The sequence below is a fragment of the Pseudorca crassidens genome, chromosome 17 (genome assembly GCF_039906515.1).
Source record: "Pseudorca crassidens isolate mPseCra1 chromosome 17, mPseCra1.hap1, whole genome shotgun sequence".
Lineage (NCBI taxonomy): Eukaryota > Metazoa > Chordata > Mammalia > Artiodactyla > Delphinidae > Pseudorca > Pseudorca crassidens.
The window spans coordinates 79,971,639-79,979,531 of NC_090312.1; the positions used below are offsets into that span (position 1 = coordinate 79,971,639).

General features: G+C 44.9%; 1 long non-coding RNA gene across 1 annotated transcript; it reads left to right on the forward strand.

Annotated features, from left to right (window-relative positions):
• The first annotated feature begins 357 nt into the window (after nt 1-357).
• Nucleotides 358-2,879, forward strand: LOC137209870 (uncharacterized). The gene is made up of 3 exons (XR_010936158.1): nt 358-791; nt 2,022-2,193; nt 2,745-2,879. It is a non-coding gene; the product is annotated as an uncharacterized lncRNA (long non-coding RNA).
• The last annotated feature ends 5,014 nt before the right edge of the window (nt 2,880-7,893 follow it).

Here is a 7,893-nt window from a genome sequence, read left to right on the forward strand (position 1 = left end):
GTTGATTGAACCCGTCCAGATAACCCCAAACAATCCACCCACCCCCCATCTTCAAGGTCCCTTCACTTAATCACACTTGCGAAGTCCTTTTGCCGTGGGGATACAGGCATGGGCATTGTTGGGGGGCATTCTGCCCACCACAGTTGGATCACCAGTCCCGAGAGATGCTCTCGAGGGCTGTGTGTGCGTGCACACAGGTACACATGTCAGGATGCTTTCGTCAAATTTGGGAAATGCTGAATAATGTATCCCTTTCCTGGAGATTCAAAAACCACACTTTGATATTAAAGACTATAATGAGGAAAGCTGTGTGACTTTTCCCCAGGGTTCCCCAAATTTGTTCCACCTTTTAGAATCTTTTTCTCCAGGTTCCAGTTCAAGATGGTGACTTAGATCCTGAACCCACCTCCTCCCACAGACACATGGAATCTGTAGCTGTTTTACAGGGAACAAGTTCCTCTGAAAAAAAAACTAAAAACTGGCAGAGCGACCCCTTCACATCGAGCAAACAAGAGGCAAACCGCGTCAAAGAGGGGAGGAGAGGCTGGGACACGACCTCACTGTAAACCCCATCGCCAGCACAGCTACCCACATTTGGGAGGAAACTCAGAACCTGGAGCTTCTCCCTGAGAACTGAAGGCTTTGTGGCCCGCATCAGGCATTCAGACTTTTCAGCTCCACACCTGAGAGACCAACCCCACAAATATCTGAAGTTCCAGGGCTTTGTGCCCACGAGACCTGCGGGCTGTGGGAACAGAGGAACGGCTCTTGGAAAAGCACCCAGACTTTATGTGAGAGAGACTCATCCGCTGATTTTAAAGCATTGGTCTGAGGGGCAGGGTCTGGGCTGCTCTCTGGGGGAGAGGCTGGAGGGCCCTATCTGTCCACTGTCCCTCTGCCTCACTCCAGCCCGTGGGCACCACCCACATACCCTCCCTCTACTGCTCTGCAGAGCACCAGAACCTCCCCGACGGGAGCCTCTACGCACATCCGCTGCCCTGGTTTATACCTCCGGTGCACCGGCTTTTGAGGCTGCCACCCAGGGAATGGATACCCCTTGATCGCCTGACTCTGGTACCCAAAGGGAGGGGCTTGCAGTCCTAGGTCCCATGAATGGCAGGCTGCCATCCCCAGGGCACTGCATGGACAGCAGTCTCAAACACTCCCTCAGCCTCTCCAGAAGGCCTACTTCCCGGTCCCGGAGCTTCACCTTCAGGGGCAGCATTCAGATTTGGCACATCTGAGAATAGCGGGCCTGCTTTCTGGGGAGGTGCCGTCTCTTCACTCTCTGTCTGCCTGACTCCACATGCTAAGTCCCAGCAAGGGGCTTAAACGCTGGTCTAGATCCCCAGCTTTTGCATATGCTGGCCAGGGGACACCTCCAGATTGCCAGCAAGACTTATGCTTGCTGTCCTGCAGGACTGTATATATTTGCATTCTTCAAAAGCTGCTGCTAGGGCCTTCCCTGGTGGCGCAGTGGTTGAGAGTCCATCCGCCTGCCGATGCAGGGGACGCGGGTTCGTGCCCCGGTCCGGGAAGATCCCACGTGCCGCGGAGCGACTGGGTCCGTGAGCCACGGCCGCTGAGCCTGCGTGTCCGGAGCCTGTGCTCCGCAACGGGAGAGGCCACAACAGCGAGAGGCCCACATACCACACACACACAAACACACACACACACACACACACAAATCTATGATTAATTTTCCATAGTATGCAGGTACTGTTACACAGTTAGCAATTTGTATCTTTCCTGTTAGTTATCTGTTTGCCCTTTTCGGATTAATAGCTCCAGACTTTCTTCTGAGGGTCTATTAGTGTTCCAGCAGGTAGACTCACCTCTCCATCCCCAGTTCGAGCTCCGGAAGTTGTGAGTGATTCAGGCTTGGTCCATCAGAGCCTTGGCTTCCTCTGGCCTCAGTGGTTGGTTGGAGAATGGATGTATCACCATCAAAGTTAATGAATGATAGCCAGATATTTGCTGAGGCTTCTGGAACTAAGAGAGATAATCCTTCCCCTCTGCAGAGTACCTGGAAACTGTCACTGAAGTTCTCTCCTCCATCTGGCTAATGTATGAGGCACATGAGAATGAGATCTGCACAGTGGGCAGCAAGACAGAAGAAACCAGCACATAGTAATTTTTCTTAAGTTCTGATCAAGACCTTCCTGAATTCAGTCCCACCTCTAGACTTTTTAGGTATGTGGAATAATTCATTTCATTTTGATTAACTCAATTTGGTTTGGGTATTCTGTCACTAACAACATTTAATTGGAGGAAACTGATTCAAAAATATCACTAGGAAAAGGTGGTGAGGAATTACTAATAATATCTTTCCCTCTGTTTCTGGGTTGATAAGAGAATAGTATTTCTTTTGTTAGAAAACCTGTGCATTTCTATGAACTTGTTCTCTGAATTAGAGAAACAAACTTTTTGCCTAGGTAAAAGAATCGGCAATTCTTTAAACAATTCAAAAAGTAGTAATAGGGTTGGAAATGTTTGTATGACTAGAATGGTTCCATCTGACACTGCTCATGTTTTTTGAAATCCAAGGGGCATTTCAAAGGTCAGACATGCAGGACTACATAATCAGAAATTCAAACTGACCTTCTGTCTTGGAAGAGTAAGAAGGGGGTTTTCCTCTCTCCACCGTCTGTTCTCCCTCCCTTGACAAACACCCTTCTTCTGGGCAGAGGCAGATTCGGGTCTTGGCTTCCGTCGCACGCTGAGAGTTTTTTGTTTATCTTAAGTGAGAAGTGGACAAAAGGAAACACAAAACAGATGAATGGGCAAAAGTATGAATAAACAACTTTCACAGCTGAGTAACAGATGGCTGCAGGACCTCAGTGACTACACAAATTGATTTGCAAGATTTCTGGAAGGGGACACTTGTTAATGTTTGTCTCAAGCAAAAGTTAAAGTGATAGAATAAAAATGGTCTCCTCTTGGTTACTTTCTGTAAAAAAATAACATGGAATTTCTATTATAATACCTCCAGCGAACTGTGCTGCATGTTCTTCGTTTGTTATAAAGAGTGAGTGGGCAGCTGGGGACGCCAAGGAGAATAAAATGACTCCCCACTCCCATTCATTCTCCCCCCCCACACCCACCCCCTTCCCCTGAAGAAGTTCTTAGGTGAATTGAGGAGAACGTCTTGCAAACACATGCATGACAATGCATGCTGGGAGAATCCATAGCGCGGGGATGGATCCCATGTTGCCAACAGTGAGAGACAGGCAAACATCAGGGCTTTAGAAGCAGACATAGTAGACTGCATCTTGAGTGGTTCTGCCTGACTTAGCTCTTCAGAGCTCCCACTTTTCCTGTACAACTAAGATAATAATACTTATACCTTTATTTGCTCAGCCAACATTTACTAAAAGCTGTCTCTGCTCTTCAGATGTGTGGAATAAAATAAGTGGGCAAAGGAAGCAGCACATCCTTTTGGTGGGAAGGTCTGACGGCTGTCACTTTCTCAGAGGACAATTCATTGGGGGTTTTTGGAAGGCAGCTGTGGTTGGAGCAAACACACCCTGGAGCCAGATTCCTGTGAATGTCCTAGCTCCGAGCTTACTGTGTGACCTCGGGCAAGTTACTCAGCTTCTCTGTGCCCCATGTGCCCACTTTGAAAAATTAGGATACTAACAGTCTTATTGGGTTATTATAATAATTAAATGAATTAATAATACATATAGAGACTTTCGTACAGGGTTTGGAACCTAGTAAACCCTAAAGAACAGTGAGTGTTATAATAAGATGAGACAACATGTAAAGTACAGAGTAGGGTTCCCAATTCCTAAATAAATGTCTAGTAAATATTTTGTTCCCTGCAGAATAACAAAGCACAGCACCTCATCTTTTTTTTTTAACTTGTTATTTTATATTGGAGTATAGATGATTAACAATGTTGTGTTAGTTTCAGGTGTACAGCAAAGTGATTCAGTTAGACATACACATGTATTTATTCTTTTTCAAATTCTTTTCCCATTTAGGTTGTTACATAATATTGAGCGGAGTTCCCTGTGCTCTACAGTAGGTCCTTGTTGGTTATCCATTTTAAATATAGCAGTGTGTACATGTCAATCCCAAACTCCCTAACTATCCCTCCCCCTCCCCCTTCTCCCCTGGTAACCAGAAGTTCACTCTCTGAGTCTGTGAGTCTGTTTCTGCTTTGTAAATAAGTTTATTTGTATCATTTCTTTTTCGATTCCGCATATAAGTGATATCATATGATATTTGTCTTTCTCTGTCTGACTTACTTCACTCAGTATGACAATCTCTAGGTCCATCCATGTTGCTGCAAGCAGCACCTCATCTTATAACAGCTTATTATAGAGTATTTTTATTATTGAGATTTTTTTATTAGATAATAAGCTAAGTATCATAAGTTAAAAATATAAGATTGTCACACTTGAATTTGATAATTTTAACATAGAATGCTATAACCAGACTGGAAAATCTAACAGCCTCTTTATTTGGCCTCCATTTAATTAATTAACTGATCATTTAAATTAATTATTAATTTTCTCATTGGGCTAAGCCTATGAGTTTTGTCAACCCCAGCGTCCAGCACTTTCTTTCTGGATTTCGCAGCAGGGCAATCCAAGTCCCTCTGCTGCAAATTTAGGAAAGCAGCCGGCTGCCCTGTTGGATGGGGCGCTATGTGCAGTGACCCACAGAACGTGAAGTCAGCCAGCGCTCTCCACTTCTGAGACATCCTCGGCGATGGGTTGGAGCTGTGGACATTGGCGCACGCTGGCTCCAGGACACCCATTTTGCTGGAGTAACCCATCTTGGAAGCTCTCTTTTTTCTCATGCGGGCTGCAGAGGTCTGTCCACCGGGGCCCCGGCATGACTTTTCACAAGATCCTCGTCACGCCGTGGGAGATGCCCTTCCTGCCATTGCTCTGCTGTGGTCAGCACTGCTGGGGGCCTGGTCCATCTCCAGAACTGAGGGAATCGCCAGTGTGCGGGGGACCAGGGAAGAGAGGCTTGCAGGCACTGCCTGTGTGGTTCTGTAACACCTGCACCACCAGCCCTGCCACCAGGAGCACAGAGATGCAGAGGAAGAAGCGCACACAGCCCCCGGCACTCCTTCAGTTTTTATGACCCCGGACGGACCAGCACACAGCATGTGGCCTGGGGCCTGGTACTTAGAACTTCTCCTTTTGATATTGCCGTTCTTCTTCTTCTGTTTTTAGTTCTTTTAAGGAGAGAGCTGTGTGGTCACTTGCTGCCTCTGCACCCTTTGCAAGGGCTTGGCATCACGGAACTGTATTAGAGACAGGCCGGCCTTCTAGGTGCAACTCAGTGCAGTGAAATAGCACCATCATGAGTGGCACTTGACCAGAAGGAATCCAACATACAACCAGGATGGGGTTTGGGAGTGTGAATCCTTTTGCTAAAACCGCATAGAAACAGCAGTGCATCCCCACCCTGGCCTCTCCTGGACCCTCTGGGTGAGGCTCCCTCTGGGCCCCGACCTCTGTATCTAATGGTGACAATGAGAAGTAAGTGGATATCTACTGAGGGCTTCTGAGAAAGCTTCTTTCTGTTAAAGGAGCAGACCTGGGAAGCAAGCTTGTTATTATGTCCTCTTCCCCTTGCTTCTTGCCTTTGAATATGGTGATAGGACCAATCTTTGGAACTGTTGCAGCCATTCTGGGGCAATGCGGCAAATGACGTGAGAAAAAAAATTATGTAACCGTAGGTACTAGTTTGCCTAAGAGAGTCCCAGGTGAATCCTGCTGTCACAGCGTAATTATTGGTAACACCCCCTTTCACACTCAGAAGCGTCCTGAATTAGACAACAAATTTATGGTCAGTCTCGGAAGAAGCTTCAGATGCTCAAGCCAATAGAGAGGAAAGAATGACAGCATCAGTGTTGTGGAGCGGCTGGCCCAGCTCTGGATGGTTTATTCCTAAGGATTTTAAGTAAACAGCAAATGTCTCCTGTTAAAGCCTGGGTTAGTTCAGTTTTCTGTTACTTTCAGCTAAAAGCATTCTTTCCTGATATATTTATCTTCAACTCAGGGATTCCGGAGTACAGTTACAACTTGACTATTACTTTCAGACTAAAGCCTTTTAAAGTTCTGACGTTTTTGGCTAACTTCTTCTTATCTGTAATTCCTGAATTGGCGTGACAATTGCTGAAATATTGCACAGAAGGCTTATTTTTGATATTTCCAATAGGAACCAGAAGTGGAAGTGTCAAAATTCTCAGCACAAAGCTTGTTAGGAGGTGTCCACCCAAGCTGGCAGCCCCGGGGGCTTTGGAAAGTACAAATAAGAGGCATGAAAACACCTGCCTCAGCTCTTCCGATTTTCCAACTTCTGGGGTTTCAATTTTTCCAAGTAGACAGTATGCTTCCCATAAATCTTTAAAGGTTTAAATGATAACCTTTTCCTTTATTTTGTTTTAAATACAGACCAAATTGTCAAGGAGATGAGAACTACAATTCTGGAGGAAATTATAGTTTACTGTCTATTAAATCTGAAAAGAGTTTCAGAATATCTTCCTCTTTGGAAGAAGTTAAGATGATCCACACACTAAAAGTAGTGAGAGGAAAGAAAGACAAGAAATTGGACCAGGAGAGAAAGTTTTAGCTCTCTAAGGAACACAGAGCACCTGAAAGGCATACGGGTACCGAAGCATGGCTTAAGGGCTTCTGTTAGATGTGACCGAGGGGTCTACTTTAATGTTTTTCTGTAAGACAAAAATCTAAGATGGGGTTGTTCTAAAATCACTTATGACTACTAAATTGTATGTCTTTAAAAACTCCTTCTACAAAGGCTGGTTACTGGGGCGTTCTACATTGATTAGGATTACACTGATTTTCATACACTAGCACAGTGATGTGGATAAATTGTTACATCCACTCTGGGGGCATGAAGTTTAAGCAAACTAGGTACATATCCCTCAACCTAACAATACTTTTCTCCAGTTAATTGGGCTACTGGGAAGTAAACGCCTGAGTCCTTAGTTTATCACATTGAACACAATGTATCAATACAGCAACACGCTGGGGGTTGTCTGGGCACCTCAGGAATCCTTCCTAAGCAGAACAGTTCAGGCAGGAGCCACAGGGGCACCAAAATGCCCCTGGAGGAATTTGGCTGGAGTGCTGGCAACACTCACAATTATCTCACGCTTTTGTTACTGCTTTTCTCCTCTTGTAAACCTTAACTGAGAAGAAGCTTTGCTTACTTAACATAACTTCTAATAAGAAGATATTTTACATTAAACCTGTAAGCAATTTTCTTCCAAATCCAGCTATTAAGAAGAAAAAGATGAAAGGAAACTCTTAAGAAAAATTTCTTTCTGATAATTTGGAACTTAAGGAGAGTGAGGAAAATAAAGCTTCATGGTTACTGAAGAGGAGAGAGTAGATTCCCCCACCCTCCAAATTCATAGACTATAGGAGAAAAAAAACCTAACAACTTTGAATTGTGAGCTTGGGGAGAATCTGTGACATCCACTTTCTGTACGTTTGCTAAATAGAACATGAATGTTGGAATGATACAGATGCCAAAGGTTGATTTTTAAAGACAATATTGACGGTCATATTGTAACAGCGCTGACAGAGCAATTCTGTTTCCTGTGGAAACGCTGTCAGGCACCGGGAGGAAAGATACAGACACGTGCACATTAATTCTCACCAACGACACTCAGTGGTACTAACATTTAAGTGGGTTTCCTGAAGTTTCTCTTCCAGGAAATGTTGGGCTGGCTTCATCCATTAACTCCTGCAAACACAGAGTTTGTAATACAGATTTTAAAGTTTCCAGACCTTAGCTTGGTCGCTAAATCCGCTTTTCTTTCTCTTGCCAAGAACTTAAACCTGTACCTTGAGGAATAAGTTGGGAACAGCTCAGGCTTGTGTGGCTTACCTTGCAGAT